The following is a 20,521-nucleotide window of genomic DNA, read 5'->3' as shown; positions in this document are numbered from 1 at the left end:
AACACATATATAAAGTAACAAGATAATACTAATAATATCCTCATCATCTTTAATCAAATCAACTAAGATTCAAATGTGTGATTATCATATCAAAATATTTCATGAACACCATTATTCTAAGGTAAATTCACAACATCCATCAAAAGATAGTAATATCATCATACATAATAATTCTCCATCAAAATAATGTTAATAATTTTCAATATATACATAAAGTAACAAGATAAAAATGATAATATCATCATCATATTTAATCCAATCAACTAAAAGTCAATGTAAGATTACCAAATAAAAATGTTTCATAGATATCATTATGCTAAGGTAAATTCACAACATCCATAAAAAATAGGAATCTCATCATACACGATAATTCTTCATAAAAAAATTGTAAACAATTTTCAACATATTCATAAGGTAACAAGATAGTACTGATAGTATCATCATCATTATTCAAATAAACTAAAATTCAAATGTATGATTACCATATTAAGACATCCAACTAAATATAAAAAATAATGCATGGCTAGCTAGCACGACGAAGATCATAGTCAATCTCATCCTCATGATCATTTCCATGATCATCATCCTGACCATCTTGATAATATCATCCACATAATCATCACCAATGCCATCACCATCCTCATCATCATCATCTCTGATATATGATGTAATCTAAACATAGTCTATATCATCATCTTTGTGGTCATTACCTATAGCGTTTTGGAAAAAATATCAATATTACATGTTAGTACTAATTCTATACCAAAATGCATATTTTTATTACAATGCTAACAATAAAATGAGGTAGGACATAATAACATTTAATAGTACTAAAAATAAAATGAAAATATGGCTTAAGATATATTGGAGATCCAACTAATATTACACTTGTAATTCACATTAAGTAGTAGAAGCATTTTTTAATCCATATGAAGTAGGTACCCATTTGTTCTTCATATTATATTGTGAATGTTTCTTATGATTTCCATGCAGAATTGGTAAATTCATATTTACTCGAAGCTTTATTTCAAATTACAATTGTAATTCAGATTAGAAATAGAAGAAATTTTAACAAAAAAAGAATTCACATGAAAAAGTAAATTGTTTTTAATGAAAAATAAGTCGCATACAATATGAATGTCACATGAAATATTGAGTTGTTTTTAATGCATGTACTTTTATCTATAATAAGATGGATCCTAATGTTCGTTCGAGAACAAATGCTCACAAATAATTACTTCATTTTATCCATTATCACACTTAATCCATTATACCTAGTGACGACAATGATTCCATTCAAATTGCTTTGAACTCCCTAAATATAATGTAAAAGAGAAAACTCCACGACCACGACCATGACCACAGCCCCCTCCCTTGCCTCGTCCACCATCAAAGACAATGAACTTGGAGTTATGACCACGATAACAACCCCTCCCTTGCCTTGTGTCCACCATTAGAGGCATTGAACTTGGAATTAAGAGTACTCATGTTTTCTTTGCTCTAATTAATCTCCAAGGAATCAAAACTTGATCAATATATCAAGGACTCCATCAAGGAATAGATATATCATAAGAGAAGCTCAATAGGCTTTGCCAAAAGAGTGTGAAATAACACTTATCTCTATTTTATGAAATAACTCAAGTGAGTGGAATGAATGGTGGGAAACACTTACCAAGGAAAGGAATATTTTTGGTCCGTCCTTATTTCTATTATTATTTTTGCTTCTTAGAATGGAGGGAAGTGTTTAAAAAAATTCTAAAAAATATTTTAAATTTATATATATATATATATTTGCTTAAGTTTAGTTTTTTTTTTTAATATATATTCAGTTTAGTAATTTTTTTATTTTCTAAAAAAATATATTTAGTTTCTGGTTTTTTTATAACAAAAATTATATTTTCTTTTTATAAAAATGGATTTTAAACATCCATTCATGCTAAATTTGTGATTTTATGATATAAGTTTAAATTATATATAAAAGGTAACTTAATGCCATGCGTTGTGTCGCTGAGATGGGTATTACACATCTCTTCCTTGCTAAGTTATAGAATGTGCTTGGGTTTTCTTAATGCAATAAAATTAATTCTTCTCTTTATTATATCTTGAGATGTTCAACTTGCACCTAATAAAGCAATAAAGTTAAAATAGGTTTGCCTTTGTCCTTTGTAGATTTCTTTCCCCATTAATCCTTGTCTTAATAGATTAATTGTCTTATGGTGGCCTTGAGTGGTCACTCCCATTAGTTGCATGCTTTTTAGTTTTATGTTAGTGACATTTCTTAGGATTGATAACATGTTATTTAATTTATGAAAATGTGTTATTTTCCATATTATTGTTAAATATTAGTATTAAATATGTTGGTTTTGAACATGGTTTAGCAAAAAGTTCCCAAAAGGTTTATAGATTGTAATTTATAATGTAATGCTTCATTGCTTGATGAAATTTTTTTGAATAATTTTTTTAAAGATTCATTGATTGATGAAATTTTTATGGATATTTTTTTTAGTAGATTAACTTGTATGTGATAAAGTCAAAACTCACCTCTTTTTGAGATTTTCATTGGTTAATTTCCCTTAAGGCTATCAAGTTCACCATTCAGGCCCAGGTTAAGGAAATATAGGAGTCATGAAGTGGCATTGTCCAATAACTTAAATCTTGGAACATGTTTTTTTTAGTCACATTATACTTCCTTTCTGTGTAAATTCTCCATGAAAATAGTCTCATGGAACATGAGGGACCTCAATAGTAAAGGAAAACAAATACTCCTAAAAGAAAAATGGTACGCAAAGCACCCATCAATAATGTTGATGTAAAAAATAAAAATATTAGGTGAGGTTCTACCTCATATAATTAGAAAATGGGGGAGGAATTTCCAAGTAGTAGTGATTGATGATTAGATATACTTGGGTGGAATGACTATTATTTGGAATGATCAGCACATCAAGGTTACCAATATGTTTACCTCTTTTCACATTATGACAATATAATTTTAGTTAATTGACATCTAGGACTACTACCATGTATTCAATGTCTATGACTCCAATATCACAAATGGAAAACCTCTATTTCTCAATTCTATTTCCAGAAAAAGTAATTTATACTCCCCATCTCCGTGGATTATCGGGAGTGACTTCAATATTATCAAGTGTCTCGAGGAAAAGAAAGGATAAATCACAATGTTTACCAAGAGATTTTGTAAGATATACCATCAAGGCCCTAAAGTAGTATCCATTAAAGTTCTCAAGCAATGAGTCTCCAACCCACACATGTGGATCAATGACATGTAATACATGTGTGTGTGGTGACTAACTTAATACACTGTTCTAATAACTCCACAAACTTAAGTATTCCATTCCGTCACATGATTGACCGTAGTGTGACATAAGTAAACCAAGAGTAGACATGAAACCCTTAGGCAAGAAAAATTCCCTAGAACCTCAACTAGGTTCTTAAATGATGAAGTGAAAATGAAAGGGGAAAAGAGGACTTCATGATTTAACCATCACAAACATGTGATAAAGTGTGACTAGGAGTGTATATATTCATATGTTTTCCAAAGAGGGTGTGAATACATGAGTTACCATTCATTGGGCCTTATTTTTCTTTCTTTTGATTTTTCTTATATATAGGACTTAGGGAATAAGGTTTTCATAAGTTTTGAACAACTCATAGATATAATATTTACATAAATTTTCACTTTAACCTTAGAGTTTAGACTTAGATAAATCATTATAGTGTATCTTTAATGATTTTGGCTTTCACTTTTTGATTTTCTTTCATCACAAATGACAAAAGGGGAAATATTTTGCCACAAATCTATGAATGCTCAATCATAAAGGCGTCATGCGATGAAAACAAATTAATGATGTTATTCAATATAAAAATGATGGGTATTCTTGAGAAACGCTTATGCTTGTGGATGTCTCCTCCATGGTTGAGAGGGAGTGAGAATTGACACCATATTATCCATTTGTCATGTACTATGGCCGAGATTAACAGTCGTAAGCCTACTAAATACACCAGTAGGGAGAATGGTGGATTAGATAAACATCTGGGACCAATATTCTTTGAGAATTTGTGCTTTGACTAGGGCTAATCGCCATAAGTCAAGTACATTAATCCAAGATAAGAATAGTCACGAGGATCGACATTTCTTGATGTCAAATATTATGACAGTGGATTAGGAAATGATCATGCGAGGACATGCTTGATGAACATCCTAGTGCGGTAAGTGCCTAAAGAGGTAGTGGTGTCCAAATTTATGCCTCCCAACATTGTGCTATGATCTAATGGAGAGATATAACTTGTTAGTCAAGGCCTTTCTATTTTGACAATGTTGGCTATGATGATGTAAATCATCGTTGATGCTTATCAATCCAGATCCTTTCTTATATGAATATTTCAACTTGAGAGTACTTTTTTGTCTCATTATGAATATCTCCCTAGTTTAGAGGGAGTGTCATCATCTTCATTATCATCATCATCATCACCACCATCAATCTCATCATTGCATTATCGTCATAATCACCATTCATGTCGTCGTCATCATCATCATCATCATGATTATGGACATTGTCATCAATTGTTCATAATTATAGGTGTCGTAAGAAATATCATCAACCCAAAAAATATTACGAGTGCTCAAAAAGGGTTGTTAGGACACATGATATATGCAAGAGAAATGACAACTTTATTTTTTAGAGATAATCGATGATCATCATCATCACTACCATTATCATCGTCATTATAATTTTCATCATCCCCATCATCATAATAAATGTAATTTCTATCATCATTGTTGTCAACTTCGTCATGAACATCATAATCATCATTCATGCCATTATTGTTGTTGATGATGACCAAGATGAAAATAATGATAATGATGATGACTTGGAAGATGACTCTAAAGATATTGATGATGATTATGACCATGAAAACATTTAAAATTGGGAAGATTGTGCAGGGTCATTAGCATTGCCAGCATCATTGTCATTATAACCCCCATCATCTTTATCATCATGTTGATTATCATAATAATCACAATTCATGTTATCGTCATCATCTTCATTATCATCATCGTCATAATTATTGACATTGTCATCAGTTGTTCATATTTGTTAATCATAAGAAATATCATCAATGCAAAAAAAAAAATGTGTTGAAAAATGGATGCAAAAGTAAAAAAAAAAATAGGGGCAAAAATAGACATAAAATTGAATGAAGAGTGGACACAACATAAGTAGATGCAAAACAAGACAGAAAAATTGACACAAAAGTGGATGAAAAAGTAGATGCAATAGTTGATGCAAACTTGGACACAAATAGGATGCAAACATGGATGAAAAAGTGGAAGAAAACATGGGTGTAATAGTAGGCATAAAAATTAGCATGAATTGTTGTGAAATAAATGGGGATACAACACTGAACAAAAAAAAAGACACAAACTTGGATGCAAAAAGGAGGAAAAATTGGATTAAAAAATGGATGTAAACATGGACCAAACATGGGTGCAATAGTGGACACAAAATTAGATTCAAAATTGGACGCATCAGAAGTGGATGTAAAAGTAGATGCAAAATGGGATGCAAAAAACATAAAAATTATTTGATGCAAACTTGGACACAAAAGAGGATGCAAAATTGGAAGAAAATGTGGGTTTCAATGATAGGCACAATATAGGGCACAACAAAAGTGGATGAGAAAGTGGATGTAATAAAAAAACACAAAAAAAGATGCAAACTTGGATGCAAGACAAGATGCAATAAGGGATGCAAAAGTGGATGCAAACATGGGTGAAACAGCAGAAACAAAATTGGATGAAAAATATGGATGCAATGGAAGTAGATGCAAAAGAATATACAAAATGAGATGCAAAACCCAACACAAAAGTGGATGCAAAAATAGATGCAATATTTTGATGCAAAATTGGAAGCAAACGTGGGTACAATAGTAAGTACAAAACATGGTACAAATAGTGTCACAAAAAAGTGGATGTAATGATAGATGCAAAAAAAGAAGCAAATGAAGATGAAAAATAAGATGCAAAAATGGATGCAAAAGTGGACGTAAACATGGGCGCAATAATGGATGAAAAATATAATGCAAAAGTTGATGCAACAAAATTCGATGCAAAAGTAGATGCAATATGAGACACAAAACCTGATGCAAATCTTGACGCAAAGGGGATGCAAAAAATGATGTAAAAATGGATGCAAAAAATGATTTAAAAAATGATGCAAAAGAGGATGCAAGAGATGATGAAAAAGTTGATGCAAGTGTAGGCGCAAAAAGTGGATGCAATAAATGATACAAAAGTTGGCGAAACAAAATTAGGTGCCAAACTTGATGCAAAACATGGTGCAAAGGATGGCACAAAACTTGGCATAAAACCTAGCGTAAAACCTGGTGTAAAACCTGATGTAAAACCTATTACAATACCTGGTGCTAAACTTGGTGTAAGACTTGGTGAAAAACTCGGTGCAAACTTTGCATCAAGTTTTGCACCATATTTGATAAATGGACACAAATAGCACCAAAAATGGGCTCTAGATGCAAAAAAGGAAGAAAAAAGGGACGCTAATCACAGGGTTTTGTTGTAGTGACAGATTGATGTTGTCGATCATGACTCAAAATTGAAAAATAAAATTGCAGATCATAATATCATTCAATTATCGAATAATTATATTCCAAAAGGTCTGGTTCCCTTAGAGAAATTATTTGATTAGAATGATGTTCCCACTTCTGTAGTAGTAAAGTCCCATCAAGGTGATATTAAAGAATGTAATATTGACACAAAGGATGAGATAAAACACATTAAAATTTCAACATTGTTACCTCAAGAAATCAAAGATAAATATTTGAGCTTGTTCAAACAATAAATAGATGTTTCTGCATGGAAATATTAGGATCTCAAAATATATGACACTTCTATTATACAACACAAGATCCCATTGACGCCTGATATAAATCCTTTCTGAAAAAAATTGAGGTATGTTAATCCAATCCTTTTACCTATAATTGAGAAAGAGATCAAAAAATTGTTGGATGCCAAGATAATTATTCCTTTAAGGTATTGAGATTGGATTGCAAATTTAGTTCCTATTATAAAGAAAAATGGAGAAATAAGATTATGTGTGGATTTATGGAACTTGAATAAGGCATCCTTGAAAGACAATTATCCTTTGCCCAAAATGGATTATCTTCTTCAGGAAGTAACATTGGTTAGGAATAATTTCATTTCTTGATGGATTCTTAGGGTATAGTCAAATTGCAATGAATAAAGAAGAAAGTAGTAAAAAAACATTTACTACACCTTGGGGAACTTTCATGTATGCCAAAATGCCATTTGGTTTAATGAAGACAGGTGCAACTTTTCAAAGGGACACGGACATGGAATTTGTGGGTGAAATAAACAAATTCATTGTTATTTATCTTGATGATTTAACTATGTTTTCCAAATCATATTCTGAACATCTCAAACATTTGAGACAAATATTTTAGAAATGTAGACGATATGGGTTTTCACTCAATCCCAAGAAGTCAATGTTTGCAATGCAAGAAGGAAAGTTGCTTGGACATATTGTATCAAAACATGGATTGAAGATTGATCCTTAGAGAGTATCATCAATTCAAATGCTCATTTTACCCCATACCAAGAAAGAGATACAATCTTTATTGGGCAGGATTAATTTCTTGAGGAGATTCATACTGAATTATGCAGAAATAATAAAAAATATAACCAATATGCTAAAAAAGGGACAAGAAGTGAAATGGAATGATCAATCCATATTGTCATTTTCTCAAATCAAGAAATCTCTTATGGAGGCTCCAGTGTTCGCAAATTGTTGGTAGTGTTGTCATTGATGGAAAAGGAGCAGCATCAAAGGCAAAGATCAACAACAAGGTATGCAAGAGTAGGATCAAGGCATGAGGAAGTAGCTTGAGCAACAAGATAGGGAACAATAAGGAAACGAGTAGCAACAAAGGCAAGGAGCTACAACAAGGTGTGCAGGAGTAAGGAACAAAGGAGAAGCAAGGCAAGAGCAGTAAAATGGTTAGTAATACCTCTAATATTCTTGCTATCAACCAATACCTGATAACGTTGGCACTGTCATTGTTAGCGTATTCCCTTTGATCATTTTTCTGGGACTAATAAATGATGATAACTGCGTTATCAAGATTTCCATGTTTATTACAAATTGTTTTCGCTGATACTCAAATTGTCAGCGTTTAACAAAAAAATTATTCAGATGTAATACTTGTTGGTGAGACAGATGCTAGATGTTGATGACACATATGTTGATGCTAGATATTGCATATGTTATTCTTGGCATGCTTGATGTCAACAAGACAAAGGAGAAGTAAATACCTTGATGGTTTGGCAAAACATTGATGTTGGCATGTTGATGGCTTGATGCTTGGATAATGTTGTAGAGATTGTTTAATGAATAATTTGTGGTGACACTAATTTGTTATTGAGCTGAATTGTTGTGATGCAAAGGCAAGACTCCATGACAATAAAGGAGAGTGAATGTTGCATACATATGCTTGCATACATATTCTTGCATTATTTTCATATGTTGTGTGCATATTGTTTACATTGGGGAATGCTTACATGTGTTGTGGTGGTATACTGTTGTTCTTAGCACTATGTTGATATTGATGCACCTAATCATTATAGATGGATGAAATAATATGTGGTGGAGCACTTATTATTTTATAATATTCAAAGTTTGAAGAGTTTGGAAACGAATGAGTGGAAGGCAAAGAGTCAAGCCTGTTCACTTCATATTCTTATGTGGAATACAAACAACCAACAAATTATATTTATAAAAGATGTTGTTTTTGGAAGCAAGGAGAGGTTAGAGAGTGGGAGAATGTGTGAGAGATGATTTAGGTATTATGCATTATTTATATAGCACATTTGAAGCTTATGTGAAGCAGATTTGAAGGGAAGAACATGCAGAAATGAAGATGGATATATGCATAAATTTATGACTAGGTAAACCAACACATTGTTGTTTCTTGTTTGCATCATGGGGTTGTGGTATGCTTTCAAGTAGTGGCTTGATAAACATTAGGTTGGAGCCTGTTGAGGTAGGAGCCTCCTATGGGTTGTAGCCTGAAGAAAACATATGGGATTTGGAGCTTCCTTGTAGTTTGAACTTGCATAAAATTGAGGTAGAAACCTCCTGTAGGTTGGAGCCTATAGAAAATTAGATGTAATAAGGAGTAAGAGTTTGCCTTTGCATCACAACAATAATAAAATCGTGTTTTTCTCCCTTTATGGGTTTCCACATATATCTGGTGTCAATATGTGTTGTTATTATGTGCTGATGTGATGTTTTTATTAGATTATTACTTGTTGTTCACATATTCAATATGTTGGTCATTATTTGTTAAGCTACTCGTGCAATGTTTTAGTTAATGAGATTAAGGAAAATAATTTTAATGTCCATGAATATACTAAACTGGTTCACCCCTCATCTCAGTTTAGTCAAGTTTTCATCAATTGGTATCAGAGCAGATTCCTTCTGTATAAGCCTAACATTTTGAAGGTAGATCTGCTTGAGTCATGGACTATCAAAGTGTACCTGTGTTGAGTGCAACAAACTTTCATGAATGGAGAGATAAGGTAAAATATGAACTGATAGCTTATGGACCTCGTGTATGGAAACTTGTATGTGGTGGCTACTGTAAAGGCGCCCCCTCTACGCAAGAACAACAATGGAATGCTAAGGAAAATGTGTTATGTTTAAAAATCTTCATAATAATGATCTTGATACAATAATAGATTTAATAGTTTAAAAAGAAATTTGGGATAGATTGCAGCTCATGCATGAAGGAGACACTAGTAGTTAAACAATTGAAAAAGAGAAGGAAGAAAAAGTCTGGTCAAAAGGAAAATGTTCAATCAAATGAGACCTATCTTGTACCCGATTCTTGTGAAAGAAAGTTAGCTAAAGATCAAGCCAATCTTGACATAGCCTTAAATGAAATAGAAAGATTGAAGAATGAAATCAGAGACCTAAAGAAAGTTGTGCAGATATGTGATGAGAGAGAGCATCAGTACAAGGAAGAAATTGTTAATCTGAAGCCATGGCTTGAAGAAGAAAGGAGATTAGGAGATGTTATGAACAATAAACTGAAGGAGAAAGAGGTAAAATATGGAAGATTAGAGGCTGATATTGTCTCAACTAGAAGTGATCTAGATGAAAAGAAATGATCTAGGTGAACTGTACCATGAACCATCTTATTCAGTGAACATCAACATCGATCATTGACCGTAGACTGTAACAAGGCTTAAAATGATCTCTTGACCTGTAGAGGTTGATAATTATTGTTTACGTCAGTTCTGTGCTCCAAGATTCCTTTCTTTTGCCTCTTGCGAATGCGGGGAGTAAAATTTGAAGTGATAAATGCACCCAAAGATCTAAAATACATCAACTATAGACACCTCCAGTCAACTCACACGTAGTTGGATCCAACATCAACTCATCCACACATTAAAGAAATGTGAGGATTGAAGAGAATCCTAGTGAAAGCTATCATGCTAGCTGAAGTACGATACGCTAGCTGAATACTATTGTCTAATTGGGGACTGTGTGAGGTTCTTGAGTGGTTCACATGACTTTTTACTTTCTTTAAGTGTTACATATTGGAAGCTATAGTGTCTCCAAGACTGCCTGGAAAATTCTTTGATGGATATGGTGACATCGTTTAATATATTGGAACCATTTTTAAACAACATTATTTTATAAACAATGCTCTTATCTCACGACATCCTGCAACATCTAGTTCTGTGAGTTGTGTAAGGCACCCCAATCCTGGTGTCCTATGGATATTATCGCATTGCGCAACATATATGGTTATATACAAATGATTAGCGTTGATTTTTATATTATATGTTGGCATTGATTCATATATATTGTCAACGATACGCATATCGGTGTTGATATCATGTATTTATTGTGCCATACATTTCAACATTATATAGTATAGCAGCGATAATATATTCACACATTGATATATTGACGTGTTTTCTTATGAGTTGTTGGCTCATAGATTTTCAAATGGATTATGGCACACAATAATAATACATATGGCGGTGATTGTTGACTATCATGTTTGGCATGGATATTTCCACCCATATACTTTTCAATCGAGCAATGCATCTCTAATTTCAGAAGCACACGGTTTCCTTTCTGACCTCTATGTAGGTGGCAGGATTAAGGAATTGCTGGCTCAAGGCGTACAACAAATTCGATATCATGAAAAGACACATGATTAATTGATTAATTTGGAACTACTTAAAGCAATACATCTGATTTGCGCCATGCTCTTGGAGGTACCAAATATGGCTGTTAATACACATAATGTCAGAAGGAAGGTGATAAGTAGGACTTTTTGCTGTCTATTGGAGATTAATGAGAGGCATAAATTTACTGGTCCCCTAAGAATGTTTGTGATCATGTTATGGTTGTAAGATCATCTCTAAGTTCTCAAGGGGTTCGAGAATGTGTTGTCAAAAGAAAAAAAATTGAAGAACTGGGAATATTGGTGAGCGAGTTGTCCAGGTGCAACTAACATGATCAATAACCAACCTCTTCCGATGTGAATTTTTTTTTGAGAAAGTTCCTATTGGTCGTCGAGTATTCTTGCAAAATGGACATGCATTTGTTCCCATGAACCACATTGCAACAATCATGGGTGATTAGTTCAGAAGTAATTTATCAAAAGCACGTACTCTAACAAATAGAAAATGGAGATAATTGCCAGATATTTAATATGTCAGTTCTTTATTATTTATTGAACATCGTTTTTTCCAAACAATGTTTAATGCACTGTGTTTAATACAATAGAGCATGGTACTAGTATATTGACCAACAACTTTTTTGGTCGACACAAAGATGATTTCCTTTGGTGTTCATCTCATGCTATGGGCTAAAATATTAATCAGTGAAGAACTTTTAATATCGGTTAGGAGAGCATGTTTATGATGGATGGATACGGGCATCCCTCCTAATGTTCAGTGGGCATGCATACCATGCAGAACGTTGTCTTATATGTGTTGAATGTGAGAATATGATTTCAAGGAAACAAAAATCAGTAGGAGCATTCGATTAAGCAATGAAAGTTAATGATGAAATTAGAATGGTGAATTTATGATTTGAAACCTAAATCATAAATTTAAAAGTGAGTTGTTGATGAAATTGACGGGCATTTTGTTTCCTAACAGTGCATGAGAAACTCAGTGAGATGATATTTTTTTTACCCCAGTACTAAAGGATTGTTCATATGCTAAAAAAGAGAAATGGGTTTGTGATGAACCATAATCTGTTGTGTTATTAAGCTCTTAAGGCAAGTGAGTTACTGAAGCTTATGTTTTTCAATGTACCCCTTGCCATTGATGTCAAAGGGGGAGGTAAGAAAAAGTCTGGAGCATCTTAGGACAAAAGAGGAGGATCTTAGTGTTGCCATCAATGCCAAAGGGGGAGTTTGTTGGCAGTGTTGTCATTGATGGCAACAACAAGGTATGCAGGAGCATGAGCAAGGTATGAGGAAGCAACTTGAGCAACAAGAGAGGGAGAAACAAGGAAAGGATTAACAACAAAGGAAAGGAGCAACAACAAGGTGTGCATGGGGAAAAGGAGCGGTAAGGCAAGAGTACAAGGTCAGTAATACCTCTAATATTCCCGCTATCAGCTAATACCTGATAACGCTAACACTCTCGTTGTCAGCATATTCTCGTTGATCGTTTTTCTAAGACTGATAAATGTTGATAATCACATTATCGGCCTTTACCTGTTTATTAAAAATTGTTTCGTTGACACTAAAATTGTCAGCGTTTTACAGAAATATTATTCAGATGTAATACTTGTTGGTGAGACAGATGCTAGATGTTGATGGAACATATGTTGATGCAAGATATTGCATATGTTATTCTTGGCATACTTGATGACAACATGACAAAGGAGCAATAAATAGGTTGATGGTTTGGCAGAACATTGATGTTGGCATGTTGATGGCTTGATGCTTAGATAATGTTACAGATATTGTTTAATGAAGAATTTGTGGTGACACTAATTTGTTGTTGAGCTGAATTGTTGTGATGCAAAGGCAAGACTCCATGACAACAAAGGCAAGAATCCATGACAGGAAATGAGAGTGAATGTTGCATACATATGCTTGCATTATTTTCATATGTTGTGTGCATATTGTTTACATTGGAGAATGCTTGCATGTGTTGTGGTGGTATAATGTTGTTCTTGGCACTATGTTGATATTGATGCACCTAATCATTATAGATGGTTGAAATAATATGTGGTGGAGCACTTATTTATTTTATAATATCCAAAATTTGAAGATTTTGGAAACGAATGAGTGGAAGGCAAAGAGTCAAGCCTGTTCACTTCATATTCTTATGTGGAATACAAACAACCAACAAACTATCTTTATAGATGATGTTGTTTTTGGAAGCAAAGGAGAGGTTAGAGAGTGGGAGAATGTGTGAGAGCTGATTGAGGTATTATGCATTAGTTACCCGACACATTTGAAGCTTATGTGAAGTAGATTTGAAAGGAAGAACAAGCAAAAATGAAGATGGTGATATGCATAAACTTATGACCAGGTAAACCAACACATTTTTGTTTCTTGTTTGCATCAGGGGGTTGTGGTATCCTTTCAAGTAGTGGCTTGATAAACACCAGGTTGGAGCATGTTGAGGTAGGAGCCTCCTGTGGGTTGTATCATGTTTAGGTAGGAGCCTCTTGTGGATTTCAGCCTACATAAAACATATGGTAGTTGGAGCTTCCTTGTAGTTGCAACTTGCAGAAAATTGAGATAGAAGCCTCTTATAGGTTGGAGCCTACAAAAAATCAGATGTAATAAGGAGCAGAAGCTTGCCTTTGCATCACAACAATAATAAAATCATGGTTTTCTCCCTTTATGGGGTTCCACATATATCTGGTGTAAATATGTGTTGTTATTATGTGTTGATGTGATGTTTTGATTAGCTTATTACTTTTTGTTCAAATATTAAATATGTTGGTCATTATTTGTTCAATTACTCATGCAATGTTTTAGTTAATGAGATTAAGGAAAATAATTTTAATGTCCATGAATATACTAAACTGATTCACCCCCCCTTAGTTTAGTCAAGTTTTCATCAGTCCTAATTACACAAAACCATTTAGAATCTTTTCATTTGCCTTAGATACTACATTGTCTGCAGTTTTGTTATAGAAGACTCCTGAAAGTTTTGAACAACCCATTGTCTTTTTTAGCAAGGTCATGAGAGATGCTAAGCTAAGATATGGTATTATAGACAAGCATACATATGCTTTAGTTCATGCATTAAAATCTTTTAGAACTTATGTATTGCATTCAAAGATAACAACTTATGTGCAAAATAATGCAATTAAGAAAATATTGACTCAACGTGACTGTGATGGAAAAAGAGAATGATCGATAGCAAAGATACAAGAATTTGATTTGGAAATCAAGCCAACAAAATTAGTAAAAGGTCAAGGATTAGTAAAAGTTCTTGCAGAGTCTAATTTAGGTATAAATTCAGTGATGCAACTTTCAACTCGAGTCTCAAAGAAGAATCCACAAGAACCTTCTCCTGAAGAAAGAAAGAAGAATCCACAAGAACCTTCTCAAAATTCATTCGCACAAAAGAAATCACAGGATCCTTTTCTACAAATCAATGAAAAGTTTCTATTATCTGATTGGTATAAAGACATTGTTTAATTTTTGCAGAATTTTCATTATCCTCTTGAGTTTAATACAAATCAAGCTATATCTCAAGCTCAAGGCTATTAAATACTGCATAATTAATGAGAATTTGTATTGAAGGATCCTTTGAGTATATTTTTACTATGCTTAACTAAAAGTGAGACAATAGGGGTGATAGATCAGTTTCATGAAGGAGTTTGTGGAGGACATTATGCATGGACAACAACTACACATAAAATTTTGGGAGCTAGATTTTATTGGCCAATTTTTTTTCTCAAGTTGGAACCAAGGTTAGAAGTTGTGTCCCTTGTTAGGTTTTTGCAAGTAAATAAAAATTGCCTTCCTTGCCTTTAATTCTAGGATTAGTTGAAGCACCTTTTTTACAATGGGGTTTATACTTAATTGGGGAAATTAATCCCACATCAAGTAATCAACATAGATGGATTTTGACTGCAACTGATTATTTTACTAAGTGGGTGGAAGCAATTCCGGTTAGAAATGCCATTGATACTATAGTAATTAAATTTAGCGAAGAAAATATCTTGTCAAGATTTTGTTATCCTAAAGAATTGATTACAAATAATGCACATAAATTCCGTTTAGTTAAGATGATTGATTTTTTCTAGAAATATCAAATATATCTTCATCATTCCACTCCATATTACCCACAAGGGAATGGATTAGCTGAATCCTCAAACAAGAGCCTTATCAAAGTCATTAAAAAGGCAGTATCTGATCATAAGAAGAGCTGGGACAATCATATAAAGTTTATAGTATGGGTTAATAGAGTTCTCCAAAAAGAGAAAAAGGTAAATATCCTTTTCAGTTGTTAAATGGCACTGAAGTATTATTTCCTACACAACTAGCTTTTCCTGTTATGAAAATTTTTCCGATTCTTATGAAGATTAAGATGTTTTTACAAGAAGAATACATTAAACAATTGAGCTTGACCAAGAAAGAGAGGAAGTGCAGAGTAAACTTCTACAATATCGGAAAAAAGTGAAAAGCGTGTTTGATAGAAAAGTCAGGGAAATAGATTTCAGGCTAGGTGATTTAGCCTTGAAATGGGATGCCAGAAGACATCAGAAAGGAAAACATGGAAAATTTGATAACCTATGTTTAGGCCCATTCAAAATTGTTGAAGTGAAGAACAACAACACTTTTATTTGCAAAATTTGGAAGGAAATTTTTTCTCACTCCCTGTTAATGGGCATCATTTAAAGCATTAAATTCAGTATTGAGGAAATAACTTCATATTTAATTGTAAATAATGGTGTTATTTAATTTTACAGAGCAAGTGTGAAAGTTTTCTTCTGACACTGACTCCATAGCCCGAGGTGAAGGCACAAGGTCTACAATTCTTTGCATCCCACAGGGGGAAGCATGTTGAGAAATCGAGAGGCTTCCAATAATGATTAGATTTCTCTTTCGTTGATAATTATTTGTGAATTCTGTTGGCATATTTTAAATTAATTATGTTCTTCATTCATCAAATAATTATCAAATGCAAAACATGAAGATCATAGAAACAAAAGAACACAGAATATAGGCTCTCATCCAAGGAAAAACCCCTCTCCTAGGGGAAAACCTAATCAAAATATCTTCTTATAAAATCAAATCAAAATAAGACATCCAAGACGCATGACCACAAAAGAAATTCCACCTCTAGATTCCAAGTCAAACCTTCCATTCTTCCCAACAAATTCATCATCAATATATCAACAAAAAGAGAAGCACTAAGGCAAAACTTTCACGTATTTAATCTTAAGGAGAAACTCTTCTCCCGTTTCAAACTTCATCCCTCCACTCATCTCTCTTCTTCTGCGATATTTTAGACCCAAAACACATCCAAGTGTGTGTCCAAATGAGCTCATATCATCTTCTATTTACATTATCAAGAGGGGTAGGAATATACATGTCCATTGGGGTAGGGACGACTTATCATGTAGGCTGACTTGGCATCTAGAGAGGATTTTGACCGAAAATTGTGTAATAAAATTTATTTTTCATTTTTATTTTCAAGAGGTCCAAATAGGATTTTGACTCTTTTAACTTACCAAAACCTAGAAGCATGAAGAACATGCTTATCTAATAAATAATAATAATAATAATTCTTTTGAGCATGAAACCCATGCTTGAAAATAATTTTATTTTATTTTATTTTCGCTTTTTGCATTTTACATAAAATACATAGAGGTACAATTATGAAGATCAAAACTAGTTATAGATTTCAACACTCCCTCTTAACTAGGGAGGTATTCATAATTGTACAAATGGTACAAGGATGATCTAAAGTTGAATTTTTCTAATAAGAGTTTCAAAATCAACATATACAATGCTAGATACCATCTAGGCGAACTTCCAAGGTATCAACCCATCAAGGGACCTACGTACCATCTATGATACCTACCAAGGTATCAAATTCAATAGGGATCCAGGTGTCATTTAGGCTACCTGTCAAGACACCAAATCAACAGGGATTTAGGTGTCATCTAGGCTACCTACTAAGACACAACCTCAGCAGGGATCTAAGTGTCATCTAGGGTACCTGCCATGACACCAACTCAACATGGATCTAGGTGTCATCTAAGGTACATGTCAATACATTGACTCAACAAGGATCCAAGTGTCATCTAGGCTACTTGCTAAGACACCAACTCAAAAAGGATCCAGGTATCATCCAAGCTACTTTCCAAGACACCAACTCAACAAGGATCCAGGTACAATCTAGGCTACCTGCCAAGGTACCAACCCAACAAACATCTAGGTATCATCTAGGCTACCTGCGAAGATACCAACAGGGACCTAGGTACCAACCCAACCAGGGATCTAGGTATCATCTAGGCTACCTACCAAGATACCAACCCTAACAATATCATCATATGATCTATTCATCCTAAGGTAAAATAACTCGTCACCATGATCTGGTCGGTGCTTCAACTTCATGGTATATAGACTAATACATGTTTAATGTCACCACCAAGGTAAAACTTTAAGGAAAATATATCCTCAAGGACTACCATTCTCAAATGCTTAGCAAGTCCTCCACAATTCTCTCTTCAAGGCCTTCACTTAAACTTACAGTTGTTATTCTTGGTCAAATGCATGACACATGAAGAAGAGAATGCATACATGATGTCCATCATCACTCCCTATGAACTGGAGAGGATATTCTAGACTTTTTTAAATTTGGGAAGTCCTCACCACAAGCCTTATAGCTTGTTTTTATAAGAGTATCAGCTACTTGTTCTTCATAGTTACATGGATCCCTATTTCCTTTGCATCTCTTGTATCAAGCTTGCTACCTTTCAAGGTATCACAAAACCATCTTTTTTCTTCAATGTTGTGACAGGGTTCAGGTCATCAACCTTGCACATCACTTTCATCTTGTCATCGTCAATGAAGGCATTATATTGAGCCATTTCAAACTTCAGGTTGATTATGGCTTCCTTATTGATCTGAAATCACCCCTAGGTGACCTCAGGAAATTAATGAAGGTATTACAGACTCATGTGCTGGTGTGTGTGTCTATGTTATCTTGTGCAATGGATCGATAAGATTGCGAAATACACAGACACTTGAAACAGTAAGAGATCATAGTAAGCAACACATAAACACAACAAAATTTAATAAAGAGTTCACCCAATCCTCCTAGGCTACGTCTCCTGGTCCAGCCTTCAGTGGTGGCCTTTTTATTATGTTTTTAAAGCAGATTCTTACAATAAGGAGCTTAATCTGAGTCTCACTTGATAGAGGATGTTCAATAAAATGGCACTTGGAATTCCCAAGTCCTTAGAGTTCACAGACTCCCCTTACCGAATTTCAACCTCAATTGGTCTCTGTCTGCTCGATGCTGACCTTACTCTGATGGTCAACTCGGTTTCTCTGTCCTCTGCAATTTTGCTTCTCTTTTTGTGTCTCTCGGCCTTCGACTTCTTCACTGCTTCTCTGCCTCACTATCTCCTGTCTTTGTCAGCTCATGGATTTAAATCCAGTTCGTTCCTTCGACTGTTCATTTCGGCTTCCTGGCTCTCTGGATCGCCTGCCTCTGTCCGCTGGGACTCCTCTGCCCTGCATCATCATTGCTGCATAATGCTTCGTAGAGAGGTGGCCACTTGTCTCCTTGCGAACTGAGTGTCAGTTCTTCCTGAACGGTCGTTTTTTCCGTTATTTCCCAGATGCCTGCGAAATGGATCCTTCTGTCGATTCATCGGTTAAATCGGACTTCAAATATTATGCGCCGTAGTTTATTTCTCGCTCGGGTTCGGTCATCCATCGGGTTGAACCTCCGCCGTTGATCTGGAGCCCCCAGATCCTACGGTCTTCGCTCCTATCGCACGATTGAGTTGCTCGACCGTTAATCCGCGATGTAAGCGGTTTCTCTCTCTCCCCGCCGGACATGCGTCACTCGGTGTATGGAATTGCTGGGTCCTCGGCCAAACCCGCTTACCGCCCGAAATGCCTCCAATATTCCGTCGGTTTTGAGCGCGGGACCCGCCTTGTCGATTTTAGTGCTTTCCCACGATTTTCTAGTTTCCCTTGTGACCGAGCGCTCAGGGCCTTTCCTTCTTGAGGGGTTTTTCCTAGCGATACGCTATTAGCACTAATCGTGTATCAGAAACAACCTCCATTTCTGGGTCTGAGCTTCCCAATTGCCATTTTTGCGCCATGCGCGGTCTCCATGGGCCAACGGTCAGCGCACTTTGACCGAAGGTCCTCATTGTTCTGTGCTGGTTGCAAATTACCATTATTCAGAGGTTATTTCTGATAGCTATAAGATTTTTTGAAGTCTGTCATTCATTCTTAACAATCATGGAATTGTTTGAGGATCCAATTTGGATCACGACCTTCCCATTGAAAAAATATTTTGAACCACCAAAAGTTGGTTTTCAAGCATCGACTAAGTGAAGATACAACTTTCTCACCTGTCCAATCTCTATCCATTTTGAACTGCTTGGCTTTGAACCCCTGAGCCCAATTCTGAGGTTCTAAACATCTCCCCTGCGCGTCGTCCTCACTTTCCTGTCCAGAACTGTGTCTTACTGCAATTCATTAAGATATTCAGGTAACAAGTCATCAATAGAAGGCAATTGACTCTGCTCTTCAGGATCTTCAATTAACGAAGGTTCAAATAGTCTCAAGCTGTCTGCATTGACGACTGAGTAGATGTGCATATAAGCTGGCAAATCAAGGTGAAAAGCATTCTCACCAATTTTCTCAAGGATCTTGAAAGGTCCATACCTTATTGGTTTTAGCTTTTTACCTTCACCTTGCATCCTGTCTTTGCTAATATACAACCAGACTTGATCACCAACTTGGAAACTATGCTCCATCCGATGCTTGTCATGCCTTGCCTTGTATTTGGCCTGGCTCTTTTCCAGCTGTTCCTGTACTTCCTGATGGATCTCTTGGATTTGTTCAATGAACCTAGTTGCCTTGTCCACATCGTTGTGTCCCTCAACTATTGTGTCCTTACCAAAGACAAAATCCAAGGGAGACCTTGGTGTGAAACCAAAACAGGTCTCAAAAGGAGATCTCTGTGTGGAAGAATGTTTGGCTCGGTTGTAAGCATGCTGCACATAACACAAATGTTCATCCCAAAGCTTGGGATGCTTGCTGCAATATCCCCTGAGCAATTGGATCACTGTCCTGTTGATTACTTCAGTCTGGCCATTGGTTTGTGGATGGAAAGTTGTGCTTTTCTTCAGTTTGGTGTCCATCAGTACCCACATACTTGACCAAAAATTTCCGACAAATCTGGTTTCTCGATCAGATATAATGG

General features: G+C 34.8%; 1 long non-coding RNA gene across 1 annotated transcript in view; it reads right to left on the bottom strand.

The window, feature by feature from the left end:
- Positions 1–392: 392 nt before the first annotated feature.
- LOC149167829 (uncharacterized) overlaps positions 393–20,521 on the bottom strand; it is a 51,399-nt gene continuing 31,270 nt past the window's right edge. The window contains exon 2 of the long non-coding RNA XR_016260582.1: positions 393–710. This is a non-coding gene — a long non-coding RNA (uncharacterized LOC149167829). The remainder of the gene's footprint in view (positions 711–20,521) is intronic.

This window comes from Pinus tabuliformis, chromosome 5_1 (genome assembly GCF_031772625.1).
Source record: "Pinus tabuliformis cultivar Carrire ecotype Pingquan chromosome 5_1, CPIR1, whole genome shotgun sequence".
NCBI classification, from domain to species: Eukaryota; Viridiplantae; Streptophyta; class Pinopsida; order Pinales; family Pinaceae; genus Pinus; species Pinus tabuliformis.
The sequence above is the reverse complement of the archived record's forward strand: the minus strand, read 5'-3'. Positions and strand labels throughout refer to the sequence as shown.